Raw genomic sequence first — 24,601 nt, 5'->3', positions numbered from 1 at the left:
TGAATTGCTGACTGGGCCTTGAAAAGAAGGCCGTCTTATGTTTTGCCTTCGTGGATGACCGCGGCCGTGTAGAAGACGTGGGCAACGATGCCTTTGAAGGGGACTGACAGCAGTCTGCCAGACTACAGCCGGTCTCTTCGCGAGTTCATCGCCAAAAGAGCAGTGCTAGACTGATGATCATGGGTGTGTTTCACGATATATTGCCCCATATATGAGCAATGTTTTCAAAATGAAACTTGAGCGTGCAGTGCTGTTGCAACAACTTTATTGTTCTGATGTGCCTTGCTTCCTAGCTAATAAATCTGTAAGGCGGTCAAAACGATACATGCGATCGTCGTGTTGCTTCGCCTTCGCCTCTTCCCTCTTCTACCGCAGCGGTGGCCAAGTGGTTGAGCATCCGCCTCGCATGCGGGAGGTGCGGGGTTCGATCCCCAGTGCCGCCGGGTACCCACCGGTGATACAATGGGTACAAGCTTTCCCCTGGTCTGGTGCTCGGCTTATTTAGGGTGAAATGCTTGGGAAATGGGTCTTCGACCCCACCTTGAGAATTTGAAAAATAACTTGTGCCATGGCGCTCTTTGGCATAGATGCCCTTGCGCCATAAAAATCCATCGTCATCATCATCTTCCCTCTTCTTCCGAGCTTCAAATTGCTCGTCTCTCGCCGTTCGTATCTTTCTCGCGCTTCCCCAATCTTTTCCAGAGCTTCTAAGAGGGGAGCAAGCTGAGAGCGGCTGTGCCGCTTCCTCCTCAGTGTTGTGCCACCCTCAATTGGCACTGGCATGTGCTCGGGCATTTCCTCCGTCGTGCTTTCCCTCGTTAAAATGTACACAAACCGGTACCACATCTATTCCAGGATTTTGCGCAAACTATGCAATTTTAGCTTACCTTGAGCTTCCACTTGGTAGCATTGGTAGCATTCTTCCAACCAAGTCCTTCAGCTACCAGTATTTGGAAATGAAGAACTTTGTTTTACGACAACTCCATAGTTCTGCGTCTTCAGATTACACGGATGGCGCTTGAGAAAGAGGAGTTGCGCCCCTGTCATCGGTGGCGGAAACGGGTGCCGACGGTTGTGCTGGATGGGGCAAATGCACGTTGTGGGCCGCGAACCGCAGCGTGACACATTGCCCGCCTGCAAAGACCAACATTTTAAATGTGTAAGCAGCACAGCATGACGCCTCAGAAAGGCAAATGGTACCTAAAGCAATCAATCTACCGCTACACTTGGCGATGAAAATAAACTCCTTCTGACCGCAAACCCCGTGTGTATCGTCAGCCTGCAGCTAGCTTCACTTACCTGAAGCCTGGTACGCATAACGTGCATCTGAGTTCTCCATGGCTTAACCGTCTTGGTTGCGAAGCAGCTGAACTTCATTCTCAACACCCTGGAGAACGAGCTTTAGCGTTGTCTGCTCGGGGCTGGGCGGTACGTAGCGCTCTATGCTTGCACTATCTGGCACCTCTCCTCAATGTGGTGTACGAAGGCCTAGAACTCGCGCAGCACTAGCCCTGCACCTTGACAAAATGATGAAAACAGTGTAGAGGGCGCCCGCGGCACCGGAAAAACAAAGGCGCCGGTGCTGCAACGCTTGAACTGGTGCAGCAAGTGCAGCCAAATCGAAGAGACCTATAGTATCCTTGGTTGAAGTGCTGAACCTACAAGACGTCTCGCCACCTCGGCCCGGACCTCTTTACCCCTAGACGAGATGCGTTTGAGGAAGTGCGGCGTAGTAGCTGCCACTTTCTTTGTCCGGGGAGCATTTGGGTTCCTTTGCCTGGCTTACGTATGTCAGGCCCAAGGATTATATCAGTTCATTCACACATTGCAATGTCTGGATACGTATCTTAAGAGCGAATATTGTAGCCTGCAATTTCTTTCTTCCGTTAATGTTAGCCACGTGAACACAGCGGGGCTTGTCTGGCGACAGTTCCAAGCCCGCTTTGCGGACGCACTCCTCCAGTGTGTTTAAGGCCTCTTGTAAACGTAGGGTCTGCGTCTCAATATGTTTATCAGTGGACCATACCGTGACATCACCTGCGTAAATCATGAACTGTATATGTTTCATATCTCCTAATTTATTAGCCAATGGAATGAGAGCCATGTGATATAGCAAACGGTTAAGACTGAGCCCTGTGGCACTCCACTATTTTAAGTGCATTTGCCGATTTGTTCTCTATTGAACCGCATAGAAAATGTCCTGTCCTTAAGCAGGTCATGTACTCCTTTCGCTATCTGCAAAGGAACGCCCAAATCTTCTACGTTCTGAAGTATCCTTGCGTGAGACACGTTATCAGATGCTTTTGACACATCCGTAGCTACCCATGCGCGTACAAGTTCGCTGTGAGACGACAGATGAATGACGTCTCCAGCCAGTATAGCAAATCCTGTTTCCGTGCAGAGGTTTGACCGGAACCCAATTTGTCGCGGATGGCTCTTTTGCTCATTTTCAAACTACCACGATAAGAACGCGGCAACCACCTTCTCAGGAATTTTCCAAATTTTGGGCGTTAATGATATAGACCGCAATGATTCAATGCTGGCAGGAGGTTTTCGAGCCTCTGGTAACGGGATGATTACTGTTTCCAGTCTTGTGGAACTTCCATTTTTGCGAACCTCATTTCGCACTCGTAAAAGGGCATCAGCATGCAGCTTCTCCTACTAAGACCTCATATTGAATGTTGTCAGTCCCAGCGTTGTTCTTTCACTTGCTTCTTCTGTAGCCGCCATTTGCTCCAATGTGTTAAACGGAGACGTTATCCCCGTCTTGTCCACCGCGACTTTCGTCGGCGGTAGGGCATCAAGGTGGGAGGTCTGAAGTTGGCTGATCTTCCTTTACTCCTGCTCAGGTGGTGGACTCCTTGAGAACCGCCTGTAATGTTGACACAATCGTCTCTGAGCTTACGTTTTTGGTCCGAGTTTCCTCTTCAACACCATCCCAGTGTGGTAAGGAGACTTTCCTTCGGATTTTCGTCATTTGTGTTGTATTGAAAGCTGCGTTTATAGGGGTGCAGTCGCTATCCCGTGCCTCTAATACCGCATCCCATTACCGGTGCACCAGGACCCGTCCACCACGTCAAATCTGGCGAGTGTATTCGTGTTTAAGGCAGCGTTGTGACCTCGGGTTTTAGCAGTGCGAACCCCATGTATGTTAATACAGTATGAATTTAAATCAAATTCCACACCTATCAGTATAGGGAAGCTGGGATATGTTAGATGAATGTGTTTAACCCATCGCGGATTTACATCCATGTTTTTTGGGCGAGCGTAGACTGACACTAGTATTAATGGTATTTTATTCGGGCGCGTTAGTAAAGTCGTCCACACACTTGTCTGGAGTGCTCGAACCGCGCGCTCTGTCGCACATTTATGACAATTGTAACTGCCTGGCGTGCCCGATATTGCTTTTAAATACATGAGGAGTTAAGTACGATCTATGGCAATGTGCACATGCGCGAAGGTGTTTCGAGCCTTAGGCAAATCGTAAATGACGCCAATGTAATCCCCGCGCGTCGTTGGACCGCTCCAGACAGGTCTATGGACGACTGTGCAGCAATGACTTCCTGCTCACTGCTGCACCACTTTTCCAAATCAATCGGAATTTGTCAATTGTAGGCATATATATATATATATATATATATATATATATATATATATATATATATATATATATATATGGTGAACACTCTCAAGGCTCGCTCACACGCAGTAAACATAAATACCCACGAGAGCAGCAGATTGGACAGCCGTCGCCGTAGCTCAGTTGGTAAGAGCACCGGACGCGATATTCGGAGGTCGTGGGTTCGGATCCCACCGGCGGCATGGTTGTTTTTTCTGCTGCTTTATAAGTAATTTTCTTTAAGCAATTTATTAATCTAAGTATTATTCTCCCACTGATAAGCATAACACATTAAAAAAATAATAATAAAATTAACGTTCCCCTATGCACCTTGGTTTCGGTGACTGTTGGCTCCCTTCATAAATTTGTCAAACGGGCCCCTCATTTCCTTTAACTTGTCTGCTAATAGCTTAACGAGGGTCTCGGTTCTGGCAGTCTTGATGCCATAGGTAGCATAAGAGGGCTCTCGCACAGTTTCCGCCCTCTCCGTTAGATGACGTTCTACGTCACGCTCGCGGTATTACAGGACGTGCTACGTCCGCCGCTATGGTCGAGGGTGGCGCTGGTGAACACTCTCAAGGCTCGCTCACACGCAGTAAACATAAATACCCACGAGAGCAGCAGATTGGACAGCCGTCGCCGTAGCTCAGTTGGTAAGAGCACCGGACGCGATATTCGGAGGTCGTGGGTTCGGATCCCACCGGCGGCATGGTTGTTTTTTCTGCTGCTTTATAAGTAATTTTCTTTAAGCAATTTATTAATCTAAGTATTATTCTCCCACTGATAAGCATAACACATTAAAAAAATAATAATAAAATTAACGTTCCCCTATGCACCTTGGTTTCGGTGACTGTTGGCTCCCTTCATAAATTTGTCAAACGGGCCCCTCATTTCCTTTAACTTGTCTGCTAATAGCTTAACGAGGGTCTCGGTTCTGGCAGTCTTGATGCCATAGGTAGCATAAGAGGGCTCTCGCACAGTTTCCGCCCTCTCCGTTAGATGACGTTCTACGTCACGCTCGCGGTATTACAGGACGTGCTACGTCCGCCGCTATGGTCGAGGGTGGCGCTGGTGAACACTCTCAAGGCTCGCTCACACGCAGTAAACATAAATACCCACGAGAGCAGCAGATTGGACAGCCGTCGCCGTAGCTCAGTTGGTAAGAGCACCGGACGCGATATTCGGAGGTCGTGGGTTCGGATCCCACCGGCGGCATGGTTGTTTTTTCTGCTGCTTTATAAGTAATTTTCTTTAAGCAATTTATTAATCTAAGTATTATTCTCCCACTGATAAGCATAACACATTAAAAAAATAATAATAAAATTAACGTTCCCCTATGCACCTTGGTTTCGGTGACTGTTGGCTCCCTTCATAAATATATATATATATATATATATATCAACGGTAACTTTGACTGCGACTCATCAAACATTATTTACCTTCTTGAATGCACTTTGTGTAACCAGCAATACATAGGACAGACAAACACTGCATTCCGCATTCGATTTAACAATCCCCGCGCACACGCCAAGTCTCTCCCAAATCTTCCCCTATCCAAGCATGTAAACGCAGAAGGACACCCATTTGACCAACTAAAAGTAACAATTATTCAAGGGGGCTTCAAAAAGAGGCGAGAACGTGAACAGCGTGAATCCTATTTTATCCACAAGCTTAATACTATTCAAGAAGGTCTTAACGAAAAGCCTGGTACCCTTTCTTTTATTCACGACCTCCAAACAAAATAATACTACACTTCTCGTTAATTGGCTAACTCAGACATACCTTTTATAACTCCTAGTGTATATCCCAGGCAATCGTACCCCTCCTTACACTATCCTGCCTCGTGCAGTATTGATAAGCTTTTGACGTTCTTTCCTTACATTTTCCGACAATTTGAAATCTTTGCACACAGCTAGCCCAGCCCTCCTCCCCTACAAACAAGTATTCCCGGCGAGGTCGGTTCAACGACCCACCCACGGAGAGGGGTGCACCGTTCAGTGAAACCCAGACCCCGTGAGTAAGTTCTTAGACATGTGCTCGTTAACGTAGCCCACTCCTTCCTTAACTTTCTAGCCCTCGGCTCACCGGAAATTAGTGAGACCCCCAAAAGGCGCCTGGTTTGGCCTGTTCGCCACTGCCAGTGTCATTTGCGCAGCGGCTCCTCTTTGGCCACGCATCTGCAGCGACGCCCTTTGTGTTTGTGCATTTTGTTTGTGTGTTGTGTTTGCACGTTTTCCTTTCGTACGCCTGTGGTTGCCGTGCTGCCCATGTCCCCCGCACCGTCTTCCTCTCCCTTTCTCTCGTTTCGCCATCTCCTTTTGCACCCCATCCTTCCTTACTATACTAGTTTTCCCCCTTTTTTTTCTATTTTTTGCTTCCTCCCCCAATATTGTCCCTGTCTGTTTCCCGCACCCCCATCTTCATTTTTTATTTTTTCTTCAATTTTTTGAACTTTTGTGTCTATTTGCGTGTTACACTCCTTTCTCCCTCCTCTTGAGCTAACAAACTTAAAACGTCCATCTGACGCGAGACCACTACAGTCCTGAAGAAGACCGCACCGCGGTCGAAACGTTGATAAATAAAAGTGTCTTTGTAGAAGTGCCCACTTCTCTTAAATCTTTATTCTGCGGAGCCAACGCAACCTACGTTCGTAATATATATATATATATATATATATATATATATATATATATATATATATATATATATATATATATATATATATATATATATATATATATATATATGTGTGTGTGTGTGTGTGTGTGTGTGTGTGTGTGTGTGTGTTTGCAAAGTTGAAACACTTAATTTGGCCATAGATTTACTTTGATTCGACGTTTCGGACAGAGCCTGTCCTTTCTCAACACTGCGGTTACAGGGATCTTCTTCCTCTTCTTACGGAGTTGGCACTGGCCCACATGTACGACACATGAACAAAAGAAACAAATGTAGCCAAATAATACTAGAAAAGAAAGAGAGGGAAAGAGAAAAAGGGAACAAATAAAAAAGAAAAACGCGCTGTTCCCAGCCGCCCACCCCGCAACCGCGGGGAGCCGACCCGGGACGAGAAAAAAAAAGACAAGCAAGGAGCGGGAGGGGATAATGTCAACCCCTCAAGGCAACAGAGCGGCGGCGAGTAAGGTGCACAGGAACAGACGGTGGCGGGATCGTCCAACAAACAAAAGTTAGAGACGCGTGCACTCGCGTGCCCCGTCTATAAAGAGTAAACAAATAAACAGAATAAAATGCAGACAGGGCCGGAGCTTCCGTCATCTGAAACCACTTCGGCAGCCAGAGCCAAGGCCGAATCAGCGGCGCCGTGAGCTTAACTAGACACACGTGCACTGTGCGTGAAAACACCCAGACACACAATGGTAAGACAGCCGAGCTCGTGCCAGTGTCATGTGGGGGCTAAATGACAATGGCGGGAGCATTTAAGCGAGTAAGGTGTACAGAAACAGACGGCGACGGAATTGTCCAACATATGAAAGTTAGAGATGCGTGCACATGTGTGCCCCGGCCAGAAAGAGTAAACAAATAAATAGAATAAAATGCAGACAGGACAGGAGACTTCCGTCATTTGGAACCATTTCGGCAGCCAGAGCCAAGGCCGAATCAGCGGCGCCGTGAGCTTAACTAGACACACGTGCACTGTGCGTGAAAACACCCAGACACACAATGGTAAGACAGCCGAGCTCGTGCCAGTGTCATGTGGGGGCTAAATGACAATGGCGGGAGCATTTAAGCGAGTAAGGTGTACAGAAACAGACGGCGACGGAATTGTCCAACATATGAAAGTTAGAGATGCGTGCACATGTGTGCCCCGGCCAGAAAGAGTAAACAAATAAATAGAATAAAATGCAGACAGGACAGGAGACTTCCGTCATTTGGAACCATTTCGGCAGCCCGAGTCAAGGCAGAATCAGCGGCGCCGTGAGCTTAACTAGACACACGTGCACTGTGCGTGAAAACACCCAGACACACAATGGTAAGACAGCCGAGCTCGTGCCAGTGTCATGTGGGGGCTAAATGACAATGGCGGGAGCATTTAAGCGAGTAAGGTGTACAGAAACAGACGGCGACGGAATTGTCCAACATATGAAAGTTAGAGATGCGTGCACATGTGTGCCCCGGCCAGAAAGAGTAAACAAATAAATAGAATAAAATGCAGACAGGACAGGAGACTTCCGTCATTTGGAACCATTTCGGCAGCCCGAGTCAAGGCAGAATCAGCGGCGCCGTGAGCTTAACTAGACACACGTGCACTGTGCGTGAAAACACCCAGACACACAATGGTAAGACAGCCGAGCTCGTGCCAGTGTCATGTGGGGGCTAAATGACAATGGCGGGAGCATTTAAGCGAGTAAGGTGTACAGAAACAGACGGCGACGGAATTGTCCAACATATGAAAGTTAGAGATGCGTGCACATGTGTGCCCCGGCCAGAAAGAGTAAACAAATAAATAGAATAAAATGCAGACAGGACAGGAGACTTCCGTCATTTGGAACCATTTCGGCAGCCCGAGCCAAGGCAGAATCAGCGGCGCCGTGAGCTTAACTAGACACACGTGCACTGTGCGTGAAAACACCCAGACACACAATGGTAAGACAGCCGAGCTCGTGCCAGTGTCATGTGGGGGCTAAATGACAATGGCGGGAGCATTTAAGCGAGTAAGGTGTACAGAAACAGACGGCGACGGAATTGTCCAACATATGAAAGTTAGAGATGCGTGCACATGTGTGCCCCGGCCAGAAAGAGTAAACAAATAAATAGAATAAAATGCAGACAGGACAGGAGACTTCCGTCATTTGGAACCATTTCGGCAGCCAGAGCCAAGGCCGAATCAGCGGCGCCGTGAGCTTAACTACACACACGTGCACTGTGCGTGAAAACACCCAGACACACAATGGTAAGACAGCCGAGCTCGTGCCAGTGTCATGTGGGGGCTAAATGACAATGGCGGGAGCATTTAAGCGAGTAAGGTGTACAGAAACAGACGGCGACGGAATTGTCCAACATATGAAAGTTAGAGATGCGTGCACATGTGTGCCCCGGCCAGAAAGAGTAAACAAATAAATAGAATAAAATGCAGACAGGACAGGAGACTTCCGTCATTTGGAACCATTTCGGCAGCCAGAGCCAAGGCCGAATCAGCGGCGCCGTGAGCTTAACTAGACACACGTGCACTGTGCGTGAAAACACCCAGACACACAATGGTAAGACAGCCGAGCTCGTGCCAGTGTCATGTGGGGGCTAAATGACAATGGCGGGAGCATTTAAGCGAGTAAGGTGTACAGAAACAGACGGCGACGGAATTGTCCAACATATGAAAGTTAGAGATGCGTGCACATGTGTGCCCCGGCCAGAAAGAGTAAACAAATAAATAGAATAAAATGCAGACAGGACAGGAGACTTCCGTCATTTGGAACCATTTCGGCAGCCCGAGTCAAGGCAGAATCAGCGGCGCCGTGAGCTTAACTAGACACACGTGCACTGTGCGTGAAAACACCCAGACACACAATGGTAAGACAGCCGAGCTCGTGCCAGTGTCATGTGGGGGCTAAATGACAATGGCGGGAGCATTTAAGCGAGTAAGGTGTACAGAAACAGACGGCGACGGAATTGTCCAACATATGAAAGTTAGAGATGCGTGCACATGTGTGCCCCGGCCAGAAAGAGTAAACAAATAAATAGAATAAAATGCAGACAGGACAGGAGACTTCCGTCATTTGGAACCATTTCGGCAGCCCGAGTCAAGGCAGAATCAGCGGCGCCGTGAGCTTAACTAGACACACGTGCACTGTGCGTGAAAACACCCAGACACACAATGGTAAGACAGCCGAGCTCGTGCCAGTGTCATGTGGGGGCTAAATGACAATGGCGGGAGCATTTAAGCGAGTAAGGTGTACAGAAACAGACGGCGACGGAATTGTCCAACATATGAAAGTTAGAGATGCGTGCACATGTGTGCCCCGGCCAGAAAGAGTAAACAAATAAATAGAATAAAATGCAGACAGGACAGGAGACTTCCGTCATTTGGAACCATTTCGGCAGCCCGAGTCAAGGCAGAATCAGCGGCGCCGTGAGCTTAACTAGACACACGTGCACTGTGCGTGAAAACACCCAGACACACAATGGTAAGACAGCCGAGCTCGTGCCAGTGTCATGTGGGGGCTAAATGACAATGGCGGGAGCATTTAAGCGAGTAAGGTGTACAGAAACAGACGGCGACGGAATTGTCCAACATATGAAAGTTAGAGATGCGTGCACATGTGTGCCCCGGCCAGAAAGAGTAAACAAATAAATAGAATAAAATGCAGACAGGACAGGAGACTTCCGTCATTTGGAACCATTTCGGCAGCCCGAGTCAAGGCAGAATCAGCGGCGCCGTGAGCTTAACTACACACACGTGCACTGTGCGTGAAAACACCCAGACACACAATGGTAAGACAGCCGAGCTCGTGCCAGTGTCATGTGGGGGCTAAATGACAATGGCGGGAGCATTTAAGCGAGTAAGGTGTACAGAAACAGACGGCGACGGAATTGTCCAACATATGAAAGTTAGAGATGCGTGCACATGTGTGCCCCGGCCAGAAAGAGTAAACAAATAAATAGAATAAAATGCAGACAGGACAGGAGACTTCCGTCATTTGGAACCATTTCGGCAGCCCGAGTCAAGGCAGAATCAGCGGCGCCGTGAGCTTAACTACACACACGTGCACTGTGCGTGAAAACACCCAGACACACAATGGTAAGACAGCCGAGCTCGTGCCAGTGTCATGTGGGGGCTAAATGACAATGGCGGGAGCATTTAAGCGAGTAAGGTGTACAGAAACAGACGGCGACGGAATTGTCCAACATATGAAAGTTAGAGATGCGTGCACATGTGTGCCCCGGCCAGAAAGAGTAAACAAATAAATAGAATAAAATGCAGACAGGACAGGAGACTTCCGTCATTTGGAACCATTTCGGCAGCCCGAGTCAAGGCAGAATCAGCGGCGCCGTGAGCTTAACTAGACACACGTGCACTGTGCGTGAAAACACCCAGACACACAATGGTAAGACAGCCGAGCTCGTGCCAGTGTCATGTGGGGGCTAAATGACAATGGCGGGAGCATTTAAGCGAGTAAGGTGTACAGAAACAGACGGCGACGGAATTGTCCAACATATGAAAGTTAGAGATGCGTGCACATGTGTGCCCCGGCCAGAAAGAGTAAACAAATAAATAGAATAAAATGCAGACAGGACAGGAGACTTCCGTCATTTGGAACCATTTCGGCAGCCCGAGTCAAGGCAGAATCAGCGGCGCCGTGAGCTTAACTACACACACGTGCACTGTGCGTGAAAACACCCAGACACACAATGGTAAGACAGCCGAGCTCGTGCCAGTGTCATGTGGGGGCTAAATGACAATGGCGGGAGCATTTAAGCGAGTAAGGTGTACAGAAACAGACGGCGACGGAATTGTCCAACATATGAAAGTTAGAGATGCGTGCACATGTGTGCCCCGGCCAGAAAGAGTAAACAAATAAATAGAATAAAATGCAGACAGGACAGGAGACTTCCGTCATTTGGAACCATTTCGGCAGCCCGAGTCAAGGCAGAATCAGCGGCGCCGTGAGCTTAACTACACACACGTGCACTGTGCGTGAAAACACCCAGACACACAATGGTAAGACAGCCGAGCTCGTGCCAGTGTCATGTGGGGGCTAAATGACAATGGCGGGAGCATTTAAGCGAGTAAGGTGTACAGAAACAGACGGCGACGGAATTGTCCAACATATGAAAGTTAGAGATGCGTGCACATGTGTGCCCCGGCCAGAAAGAGTAAACAAATAAATAGAATAAAATGCAGACAGGACAGGAGACTTCCGTCATTTGGAACCATTTCGGCAGCCAGAGCCAAGGCCGAATCAGCGGCGCCGTGAGCTTAACTAGACACACGTGCACTGTGCGTGAAAACACCCAGACACACAATGGTAAGACAGCCGAGCTCGTGCCAGTGTCATGTGGGGGCTAAATGACAATGGCGGGAGCATTTAAGCGAGTAAGGTGTACAGAAACAGACGGCGACGGAATTGTCCAACATATGAAAGTTAGAGATGCGTGCACATGTGTGCCCCGGCCAGAAAGAGTAAACAAATAAATAGAATAAAATGCAGACAGGACAGGAGACTTCCGTCATTTGGAACCATTTCGGCAGCCCGAGTCAAGGCAGAATCAGCGGCGCCGTGAGCTTAACTAGACACACGTGCACTGTGCGTGAAAACACCCAGACACACAATGGTAAGACAGCCGAGCTCGTGCCAGTGTCATGTGGGGGCTAAATGACAATGGCGGGAGCATTTAAGCGAGTAAGGTGTACAGAAACAGACGGCGACGGAATTGTCCAACATATGAAAGTTAGAGATGCGTGCACATGTGTGCCCCGGCCAGAAAGAGTAAACAAATAAATAGAATAAAATGCAGACAGGACAGGAGACTTCCGTCATTTGGAACCATTTCGGCAGCCAGAGCCAAGGCCGAATCAGCGGCGCCGTGAGCTTAACTAGACACACGTGCACTGTGCGTGAAAACACCCAGACACACAATGGTAAGACAGCCGAGCTCGTGCCAGTGTCATGTGGGGGCTAAATGACAATGGCGGGAGCATTTAAGCGAGTAAGGTGTACAGAAACAGACGGCGACGGAATTGTCCAACATATGAAAGTTAGAGATGCGTGCACATGTGTGCCCCGGCCAGAAAGAGTAAACAAATAAATAGAATAAAATGCAGACAGGACAGGAGACTTCCGTCATTTGGAACCATTTCGGCAGCCAGAGCCAAGGCCGAATCAGCGGCGCCGTGAGCTTAACTAGACACACGTGCACTGTGCGTGAAAACACCCAGACACACAATGGTAAGACAGCCGAGCTCGTGCCAGTGTCATGTGGGGGCTAAATGACAATGGCGGGAGCATTTAAGCGAGTAAGGTGTACAGAAACAGACGGCGACGGAATTGTCCAACATATGAAAGTTAGAGATGCGTGCACATGTGTGCCCCGGCCAGAAAGAGTAAACAAATAAATAGAATAAAATGCAGACAGGACAGGAGACTTCCGTCATTTGGAACCATTTCGGCAGCCAGAGCCAAGGCCGAATCAGCGGCGCCGTGAGCTTAACTAGACACACGTGCACTGTGCGTGAAAACACCCAGACACACAATGGTAAGACAGCCGAGCTCGTGCCAGTGTCATGTGGGGGCTAAATGACAATGGCGGGAGCATTTAAGCGAGTAAGGTGTACAGAAACAGACGGCGACGGAATTGTCCAACATATGAAAGTTAGAGATGCGTGCACATGTGTGCCCCGGCCAGAAAGAGTAAACAAATAAATAGAATAAAATGCAGACAGGACAGGAGACTTCCGTCATTTGGAACCATTTCGGCAGCCAGAGCCAAGGCCGAATCAGCGGCGCCGTGAGCTTAACTAGACACACGTGCACTGTGCGTGAAAACACCCAGACACACAATGGTAAGACAGCCGAGCTCGTGCCAGTGTCATGTGGGGGCTAAATGACAATGGCGGGAGCATTTAAGCGAGTAAGGTGTACAGAAACAGACGGCGACGGAATTGTCCAACATATGAAAGTTAGAGATGCGTGCACATGTGTGCCCCGGCCAGAAAGAGTAAACAAATAAATAGAATAAAATGCAGACAGGACAGGAGACTTCCGTCATTTGGAACCATTTCGGCAGCCCGAGTCAAGGCAGAATCAGCGGCGCCGTGAGCTTAACTAGACACACGTGCACTGTGCGTGAAAACACCCAGACACACAATGGTAAGACAGCCGAGCTCGTGCCAGTGTCATGTGGGGGCTAAATGACAATGGCGGGAGCATTTAAGCGAGTAAGGTGTACAGAAACAGACGGCGACGGAATTGTCCAACATATGAAAGTTAGAGATGCGTGCACATGTGTGCCCCGGCCAGAAAGAGTAAACAAATAAATAGAATAAAATGCAGACAGGACAGGAGACTTCCGTCATTTGGAACCATTTCGGCAGCCAGAGCCAAGGCCGAATCAGCGGCGCCGTGAGCTTAACTAGACACACGTGCACTGTGCGTGAAAACACCCAGACACACAATGGTAAGACAGCCGAGCTCGTGCCAGTGTCATGTGGGGGCTAAATGACAATGGCGGGAGCATTTAAGCGAGTAAGGTGTACAGAAACAGACGGCGACGGAATTGTCCAACATATGAAAGTTAGAGATGCGTGCACATGTGTGCCCCGGCCAGAAAGAGTAAACAAATAAATAGAATAAAATGCAGACAGGACAGGAGACTTCCGTCATTTGGAACCATTTCGGCAGCCCGAGTCAAGGCAGAATCAGCGGCGCCGTGAGCTTAACTAGACACACGTGCACTGTGCGTGAAAACACCCAGACACACAATGGTAAGACAGCCGAGCTCGTGCCAGTGTCATGTGGGGGCTAAATGACAATGGCGGGAGCATTTAAGCGAGTAAGGTGTACAGAAACAGACGGCGACGGAATTGTCCAACATATGAAAGTTAGAGATGCGTGCACATGTGTGCCCCGGCCAGAAAGAGTAAACAAATAAATAGAATAAAATGCAGACAGGACAGGAGACTTCCGTCATTTGGAACCATTTCGGCAGCCAGAGCCAAGGCCGAATCAGCGGCGCCGTGAGCTTAACTAGACACACGTGCACTGTGCGTGAAAACACCCAGACACACAATGGTAAGACAGCCGAGCTCGTGCCAGTGTCATGTGGGGGCTAAATGACAATGGCGGGAGCATTTAAGCGAGTAAGGTGTACAGAAACAGACGGCGACGGAATTGTCCAACATATGAAAGTTAGAGATGCGTGCACATGTGTGCCCCGGCCAGAAAGAGTAAACAAATAAATAGAATAAAATGCAGACAGGACAGGAGACTTCCGTCATTTGGAACCATTTCGGCAGCCAGAGCCAAGGCCGAATCAGCGGCGCCGTGAGCTTAACTAGACACACGTGCACTGTGCGTGAAAACACCCAGACACACAATGGTAAGACAGCCGAGCTCGTGCCAGTGTCATGTGGGGGCTAAATGACAATGGCGGGAGCATTTAAGCGAGTAAGGTGTACAGAAACAGACGGCGACGGAATTGTCCAACATATGAAAGTTAGAGATGCGTGCACATGTGTGCCCCGGCCAGAAAGAGTAAACAAATAAATAGAATAAAATGCAGACAGGACAGGAGACTTCCGTCATTTGGAACCATTTCGGCAGCCAGAGCCAAGGCCGAATCAGCGGCGCCGTGAGCTTAACTAGACACACGTGCACTGTGCGTGAAAACACCCAGACACACAATGGTAAGACAGCCGAGCTCGTGCCAGTGTCATGTGGGGGCTAAATGACAATGGCGGGAGCATTTAAGCGAGTAAGGTGTACAGAAACAGACGGCGACGGAATTGTCCAACATATGAAAGTTAGAGATGCGTGCACATGTGTGCCCCGGCCAGAAAGAGTAAACAAATAAATAGAATAAAATGCAGACAGGACAGGAGACTTCCGTCATTTGGAACCATTTCGGCAGCCAGAGCCAAGGCCGAATCAGCGGCGCCGTGAGCTTAACTAGACACACGTGCACTGTGCGTGAAAACACCCAGACACACAATGGTAAGACAGCCGAGCTCGTGCCAGTGTCATGTGGGGGCTAAATGACAATGGCGGGAGCATTTAAGCGAGTAAGGTGTACAGAAACAGACGGCGACGGAATTGTCCAACATATGAAAGTTAGAGATGCGTGCACATGTGTGCCCCGGCCAGAAAGAGTAAACAAATAAATAGAATAAAATGCAGACAGGACAGGAGACTTCCGTCATTTGGAACCATTTCGGCAGCCAGAGCCAAGGCCGAATCAGCGGCGCCGTGAGCTTAACTAGACACACGTGCACTGTGCGTGAAAACACCCAGACACACAATGGTAAGACAGCCGAGCTCGTGCCAGTGTCATGTGGGGGCTAAATGACAATGGCGGGAGCATTTAAGCGAGTAAGGTGTACAGAAACAGACGGCGACGGAATTGTCCAACATATGAAAGTTAGAGATGCGTGCACATGTGTGCCCCGGCCAGAAAGAGTAAACAAATAAATAGAATAAAATGCAGACAGGACAGGAGACTTCCGTCATTTGGAACCACTTCGGCAGCCAGAGCCAAGGCCGAATCAGCGGCGCCGTGAGCTTAACTAGACACACGTGCACTGTGCGTGAAAACACCCAGACACACAATGGTAAGACAGCCGAGCTCGTGCCAGTGTCATGTGGGGGCTAAATGACAATGGCGGGAGCATTTAAGCGAGTAAGGTGTACAGAAACAGACGGCGACGGAATTGTCCAACATATGAAAGTTAGAGATGCGTGCACATGTGTGCCCCGGCCAGAAAGAGTAAACAAATAAATAGAATAAAATGCAGACAGGACAGGAGACTTCCGTCATTTGGAACCATTTCGGCAGCCCGAGTCAAGGCAGAATCAGCGGCGCCGTGAGCTTAACTAGACACACGTGCACTGTGCGTGAAAACACCCAGACACACAATGGTAAGACAGCCGAGCTCGTGCCAGTGTCATGTGGGGGCTAAATGACAATGGCGGGAGCATTTAAGCGAGTAAGGTGTACAGAAACAGACGGCGACGGAATTGTCCAACATATGAAAGTTAGAGATGCGTGCACATGTGTGCCCCGGCCAGAAAGAGTAAACAAATAAATAGAATAAAATGCAGACAGGACAGGAGACTTCCGTCATTTGGAACCATTTCGGCAGCCAGAGCCAAGGCCGAATCAGCGGCGCCGTGAGCTTAACTAGACACACGTGCACTGTGCGTGAAAACACCCAGACACACAATGGTAAGACAGCCGAGCTCGTGCCAGTGTCATGTGGGGGCTAAATGACAATGGCGGGAGCATTTAAGCGAGTAAGGTGTACAGAAACAGACGGCGACGGAATTGTCCAACATATGAAAGTTAGAGATGCGTGCACATGTGTGCCCCGGCCAGAAAGAGTAAACAAATAAATAGAATAAAATGCAGACAGGACAGGAGACTTCCGTCATTTGGAACCATTTCGGCAGCCAGAGCCAAGGCCGAATCAGCGGCGCCGTGAGCTTAACTAGACACACGTGCACTGTGCGTGAAAACACCCAGACACACAATGGTAAGACAGCCGAGCTCGTGCCAGTGTCATGTGGGGGCTAAATGACAATGGCGGGAGCATTTAAGCGAGTAAGGTGTACAGAAACAGACGGCGACGGAATTGTCCAACATATGAAAGTTAGAGATGCGTGCACATGTGTGCCCCGGCCAGAAAGAGTAAACAAATAAATAGAATAAAATGCAGACAGGACAGGAGACTTCCGTCATTTGGAACCATTTCGGCAGCCCGAGTCAAGGCAGAATCAGCGGCGCCGTGAGCTTAACTAGACACACGTGCACTGTGCGTGAAAACACCCAGACACACAATGGTAAGACAGCCGAGCTCGTGCCAGTGTCATGTGGGGGCTAAATGACAATGGCGGGAGCATTTAAGCGAGTAAGGTGTACAGAAACAGACGGCGACGGAATTGTCCAACATATGAAAGTTAGAGATGCGTGCACATGTGTGCCCCGGCCAGAAAGAGTAAACAAATAAATAGAATAAAATGCAGACAGGACAGGAGACTTCCGTCATTTGGAACCATTTCGGCAGCCAGAGCCAAGGCCGAATCAGCGGCGCCGTGAGCTTAACTAGACACACGTGCACTGTGCGTGAAAACACCCAGACACACAATGGTAAGACAGCCGAGCTCGTGCCAGTGTCATGTGGGGGCTAAATGACAATGGCGGGAGCATTTAAGCGAGTAAGGTGTACAGAAACAGACGGCGACGGAATTGTCCAACATATGAAAGTTAGAGATGCGTGCACATGTGTGCCCCGGCCAGAAAGAGTAAACAAATAAATAGAATAAAATGCAGACAGGACAGGAGACTTCCGTCATTTGGAACCACTTCGGCAGCCAGAGCCAAGGCCGAATCAGCGGCGCCGTGAGCTTAACTAGACACACGTGCACTGTGCGTGAAAACACCCAGACACACAATGGTAAGACAGCCGAGCTCGTGCCAGTGTCATGTGGGGGCTAAATGACAATGGCGGGAGCATTTAAGCGAGTAAGGTGTACAGAAACAGACGGCGACGGAATTGTCCAACATATGAAAGTTAGAGATGCGTGCACATGTGTGCCCCGGCCAGAAAGAGTAAACAAATAAATAGAATAAAATGCAGACAGGACAGGAGACTTCCGTCATTTGGAACCATTTCGGCAGCCAGAGCCAAGGCCGAATCAGCGGCGCCGTGAGCTTAACTAGACACACGTGCACTGTGCGTGAAAACACCCAGACACACAATGGTAAGACAGCCGAGCTCGTGCCAGTGTCATGTGGGGGCTAAATGACAATGGCGGGAGCATTTAAGCGAGTAAGGTGTACAGAAACAGACGGCGACGGAATTGTCCAACATATGAAAGTTAGAGATGCGTGCACATGTGTGCCCCGGCCAGAAAGAGTAAACAAATAAATAGAATAAAATGCAGACAGGACAGGAGACTTCCGTCATTTGGAACCATTTCGGCAGCCAGAGCCAAGGCCGAATCAGCGGCGCCGTGAGCTTAACTAGACACACGTGCACTGTGCGTGAAAACACCCAGACACACAATGGTAAGACAGCCGAGCTCGTGCCAGTGTCATGTGGGGGCTAAATGACAATGGCGGGAGCATTTAAGCGAGTAAGGTGTACAGAAACAGACGGCGACGGAATTGTCCAACATATGAAAGTTAGAGATGCGTGCACATGTGTGCCCCGGCCAGAAAGAGTAAACAAATAAATAGAATAAAATGCAGACAGGACAGGAGACTTCCGTCATTTGGAACCACTTCGGCAGCCAGAGCCAAGGCCGAATCAGCGGCGCCGTGAGCTTAACTAGACACACGTGCACTGTGCGTGAAAACACCCAGACACACAATGGTAAGACAGCCGAGCTCGTGCCAGTGTCATGTGGGGGCTAAATGACAATGGCGGGAGCATTTAAGCGAGTAAGGTGTACAGAAACAGACGGCGACGGAATTGTCCAACATATGAAAGTTAGAGATGCGTGCACATGTGTGCCCCGGCCAGAAAGAGTAAACAAATAAATAGAATAAAATGCAGACAGGACAGGAGACTTCCGTCATTTGGAACCATTTCGGCAGCCAGAGCCAAGGCCGAATCAGCGGCGCCGTGAGCTTAACTAGACACACGTGCACTGTGCGTGAAAACACCCAGACACACAATGGTAAGACAGCCGAGCTCGTGCCAGTGTCATGTGGGGGCTAAATGACAATGGCGGGAGCATTTAAGCGAGTAAGGTGTACAGAAACAGACGGCGACGGAATTGTCCAACATATGAAAGTTAGAGATGCGTGCACATGTGTGCCCCGGCCAGAAAGAGTAAACAAATAAATAGAATAAAATGCAGACAGGACAGGAGACTTCCGTCATTTGGAACCATTTCGGCAGCCCGAGTCAAGGCAGAATCAGCGGAGCCGTGAGCTTAACTACACACACGTGCACTGTGCCTGAAAACACCCAGACACACACACAAAAGAAAAAAAAGTGGCAAAACGTCCGAATTCGGGCAAGTGTCGTGTGGGAGGTAAATGTGAATGGCGTGAGCACTTAAGCAAGGGTTCTTCAATTGCACCCCGCTTGGCAAGGTAATCTAACTGGGAAGATAGGGGTGGGATGGGGTGGGTGATGAAGAAATTTGTGTGAGCTTGAAAAAGATGTCGCTGGCACGAAATGACCGAGGTATGTCAAGCTGGCTCTCGTATTGTCAGCAACGGCCCTGCAAGGGGCGGATGGAGGACAATACACCTGGACTTTCATCAATGCCGTGAGGAATTGTTCCAAATTTGTAAATAAAGTACTGCTCGGGTTGCTCTCTTTCCCGGGTGTTGCAGAACCCACCCTGTAGGACTGTTAACTTAATTGCATCAAATGGGTGGTTTCGCTCATTAATTTGTTTTGACAAGGGAAGGTTGGGTAGGGATAAGATTTGCGCGCGGTGGTTATTAAAGCGAATTCATAGAGGGTTGACGGTCTGTCCAATATATACTGCATACTGCACACACTATATTCTAGGAGGTATATTACGTTGCAGGAATCACAATCAAAGTTACCATTAATTTCCCATTTGAAGCCTGAAGCTATGCTTACTGCACAGCTTGATGTTTGTATGTGTTCGCAGACCTGACATCTACTTTTTCCACAGGGCCGGCACCCCAAAACCAGCTGGTTATTAGTTTTTGAGTGCACTAGAATATTTTGAATGTTTTTTGGTCGTCTGTAGACCGCGTGAGGGGATCAGTGAAAATTTTGGTGATGCGCTCGCTTTGTTCGAGAATGTTGAAATGTTTTCTGAGGATTTTGTTTACGTTAGGCGGGTTACTGGTGAAGGTAAGTACGATATTTGCCCGGTGATCTGTTTTCTCGTTGTAGCGACGTCCCTCCAGTATTTGCTCTCGGTTGAGTTTAGATGCCTTTTTGAATGGCATCGTCGACAATGGCGAGAGGGGGGGGGGGGGGGTATCGTTGCTTTATGAGGACTTCTCGCATGCGTTTGCAATTTATTACGAAGTCCTCGTCTTGGGAACATATTCTTTTAAATCGATGTGCCTGAGAGTATGGGATGCTTGTTTTAGAGTGACGAGGATGGCAGCCTTGAAGTGTAGATAGTGTTGGTGGTCCGTCGGTTTTCTATATACACCGGTGCTAAGTGAGCCTTCGTTTACCGAAATCTCCACATCTAGAAAGTTAATTGTGGTGTTGGAGTACGTGTAAGTGAAAGATATGTTGGGGTGGACGAGGTTGAAGTTTTCAATAAAACGTATGAGTTCTTGCTCTGTGTCAGTCCATATTAAAAAGATGTCATCCAAGTAGCGTTTGTATAGGGTGGGCTTAATGGGGCAATCTTTCAGAAATTGGAATTCAATACTATGCATGAAGATATTGGCGTAGGTGGGTGCCATCCTTGTACCAATGGCTGTGCCGCTAATTTGTAAATAGTGTTCATTGTTAAATTCGGAGTTGTTATATTCGAGTACGATATTCGCCAGTATTTCTAAAACACGTGGGGTAGGTAGGGGATTTCTCCTTTCTGTTTTGTCAATACGCTTCGATCAGAGATTTAATACCATAGGAATGAGGAATGTTTGTGTAGAGAGAGACTACATCTAGGGTTGCCAGGAAGGCTCCTTCCGGGAGTTTGAGACCTGCTATTGCGCGAAGGAAATGGTTTGTGTCGCGTATGTAGGATGCGTGTGTTGTTGGAGTATGTCTAATTAGTGTGTCAATGTAACTGGAAATTGGTTCTGTAATCATGCCGATGCCGGATACTATAGGGCGGCCAGTATTTTTCTTTTTGTGGATTTTCGGTAACATGTAGAATCAGCCTGGCGACTGGTGTGGTGCGGTGAGGGCTTTAGATAACCGTAAGGATATGTCCCCATCCTTCTCAAGTTGACCCAGAGTCTCCGCTACAAAATGTTGGTATTGCGGAGTTGGGTCTGCTTCAAGACGTTGGTAGAAACCAATGTTAGAGAGTGGTTTCAAGCCTTCTTCAATGTATTTTTCGCTGTCCATGACAACTATACCACCTCCCTTATGCGCTGACTTTATGATTATATCTGTCCTTCTGCTCAGAGCCTTCAATGCATCCAGCTCGTTTTTAGACAAGTTCTGCCTCTCTGGAGTGTGGTTCAAAGTAGGCGTATATAATGTCTTTCTGGACGGCTTTAATTGACATGTCAAAGTGTTTGTTCCTTCCTATATTAGGAGTCCAGTGGTGGTTAGTAAAGACGAATTCTCTGCTATCCGCGGTAACCCGCGCCCGATCAAAGAAGTATTCCCGGAGTCGCAACATTCGTGCCAAGTTGTCCAAATCTTTAAACACCTAGAATTCATTGTATTTACCGGTGGTAGGGCAGAATATAAGGCCTCGAGAAAGGACGGTTGTTTCCTCTGTCGTTGTTGATAGATTAACAAGATGCTGGAAAGCAAAGTCGGCGCTTGGAACCGCAGGATTATAATTAGTAGATGCTGTCATTTCAGATCGTTCTACGCGTGTTTTTTGAACTGTTGATGTTTGTTTCGTTCTATTAGATTTGTTGTTGGAGCTTATTATAATAGGGGGTGTTAATATTTGTAGCTGCCTCCGTTCTTGATTCTTTTTCGCTTGGTATTGAATTTGACCACGCATGGTGTGGAATCCCTTCTCGAATGAATCTTTTTGTGTTTGGTCTCGCGTTCCTCAGTCGCTCTCTTTTCCTCAAAGAATATAAGCTCTAACATAAGGTAATTTGTTGATGAGCACGACTCTCTTCCATTCTCAGAGCCACCAACGCCTTCTCAAAGTGTGCAATAGTAACTAGATGACGGTTCCAAATGACGGAAACTCCGGCCCTGTCGGCATTTTATTCTGTTTATTTGTTTACTCTTTATGGACGGGGCACGCGAGTGCACGCGTCTCTAACTTTTGTGTGTTGGACGATCCCGTCACCGTCTGTTCCTGTGCACCTTACTCGCCGCCGCTCTGTTGCCTTGAGGGGTTGCTATTATCCCCTCCCGCTCCTTGTTTTTCTCTTCTTTTTTCTCGTCCCGGGTCGGCTCCCCGCGGTTGCGGGGTGGGCGGCTGGGGACAGCGCGTTTTTCTTTTTTATTTGTTCCTTTTTTCCTTTCTCTCTCTTTCTTTTCTAGTATTCTTTGCCTCCGTTTGTTTATTTTGTTCCTGTGTCGTACATGTGTGCCAGTGCCAACTCCTTAAGAGGAGGAAGAAGATCCCTGTAACCACAGTCTTGAGAAAAGACAGGCTCTGTCTGAAACGTCAACTCAAAATAAATCTATGGCTAAATGAGGCGTTTTCATCTTTGCATTTTGGCTCTAGCAACCAAATACGTTTATCTTTAGTATACTGTATATATATATATATATATATATATATATATATATATATATATATATATATATATATATATATATATATATATATATATATATATATATATATATATATATATATCGCTGCTGTCGCTCGTTTAAAGGACAGCCGTCAACCGTTCAATTGTGTAATCTCTTGCTGAATGTTACGACAGTTTCTATTTATAATGTATGCTGTTTTGAGTAGGGTGTGTTAGTTGCGCAAGGATGTCTGGTACCACCTTGAATACTGTAGGGTGAACGGCAGGTTTACGTTTTGGCACATGCACCCGCTTTGGCGCAGTACTGCACGGAGACATCTGATCTTGCCCGACGCCAATTCTATGCGTGCTTTCTTCTTGCGCAGCTTTTCAATTTGTGCTTCCAGCATTGCAATTTGCTTGTCAATGCAATCCTGCTTTCTTGTGCAGTCCTTAATTCTGGAAACTCATCGGCAACGCCCGCTGGTTTCATCCATTTTCTGTATAGCTGAGTCGTGAGCGCTGAAGCATCCCTTACGCTGCGCATATTCCATCAGTGTCTTCCCGTATTCAGTCGCCTCATCTTACAGCTCTTGTGACAGAACAGCAAGCCTGTTCTGCACTGTTAAAGGTTTTGTTGAGTTCTGTCTCGCTTCCCGTGCTAAATGAAGCTTTCGTTTTTTCTTTGGACACTGGAGAAGGAAGAAAATGGTCGTTCGACTTTCATATCCCGTATTTGTATTTCGGCTCGCCTGTTTCAGTCATGCAATAGGAGAAAATGGTGGCTGATGTCCCTCTCTGTTGCATCTGTATCAGTGCACCTGTCTAGGCATGTACGGTTTGGGGCGTACAATGCATCCTCGAGAGTAAAATTTCTTTGGGGGTGTGTCTGGTCCCTGTAATGTAACGAGAAAGGTGGCGTTGACCCCGATGCGACGTACGGCCCACACTGCATCTGTTGCCGCAATGAGATCTCTTTCCACCGTCCCCGGAAAATCGGTTAGGTCCAGGTCATAGAGTTCACACGTCTGAGTGTTGGGCTCGATGCAAAGGAAGTTTCAAGTGGTAAATATTCCTCGAGTGAAACAAGGACCTGTGCTACCGTGCACACTTGCCGTGCGACCTGCGGAGACTGCGTCTAAGAAGGCAATCGTAGTGCCTCTGCAAATGGTGTCGGTGTCCTTCGCTGAATTTTGTCATCAGCACCTGAGCCTGTCCATTTCGGAAACGGCCGATGCCTCGAGCGGTGGCCAGAACTTGGTCTAAGACCAACTACGTGTTTCTCTCGATGACGCCCTTGATATTCTTTAATTCTGGCAGCCAACAGACCATAACACTTGAACGGGGTCGAAGGCTCACTTGTTTACCGAGCATGCGCAAGGTGACGAGGTGCTACGGTGTTCTCTTCGAAAGTAGGGATTTCTCCGTTGACAACATGATGGACTTCGATTGAAGGCCAATAATCGCTCAATCTTCAGTCAGAAAGTCCATGCTTGAGATCTTGGGAACAATGCTGCAGGACAGTGAAGGTCGCAGGGTAGGTACGCGTCCGCTGACCGTCACCCGTGTGGTGCATTGTCCTGACGGTGCAACCAGATTGCCTCCAACGGTGCGGATTCGTGGGCCGTCCCGAGCGGTCGTCGCTCACTTAAGCTGAGCTGCAAACGCCCCATTGATGGCAGTATTCCGCTCCTGTATCCAGTAACTTTGTTACCGTGCGACCATCGATAGCCACTTCAAGGTCCATGGTTCGTGTCCTCGCATTGCAAGTTTATCTTTGAGTCCGGTCTCCAATTCCTCGGGTGCTGTGATTGCCTTTAGGTTATGCATCGTTGGGGTACGTCGTTGATTCACTGGGCGGCTGTGTCAATCTGAAGTCGGGTCTCGTTGTGGTCGAGGCGATGGCTGTATGCGGCGTATACGTTTTTGGGGGCAGCATCTTGATGCGGCGTGGTCGTTGGAGCATCTTCTGAG

At 48.2% G+C, this 24,601-nt stretch overlaps 1 pseudogene; it reads right to left on the bottom strand.

Moving 5' to 3' along the window:
- Positions 1-264: 264 nt before the first annotated feature.
- Positions 265-24,601, bottom strand: part of LOC144102588 (uncharacterized) — a 32,664-nt pseudogene continuing 8,327 nt past the window's right edge.

This window comes from Amblyomma americanum, chromosome 8, assembly GCF_052857255.1.
Source record: "Amblyomma americanum isolate KBUSLIRL-KWMA chromosome 8, ASM5285725v1, whole genome shotgun sequence".
NCBI lineage: Eukaryota > Metazoa > Arthropoda > Arachnida > Ixodida > Ixodidae > Amblyomma > Amblyomma americanum.
The sequence above is the reverse complement of the archived record's forward strand: the minus strand, read 5'-3'. Positions and strand labels throughout refer to the sequence as shown.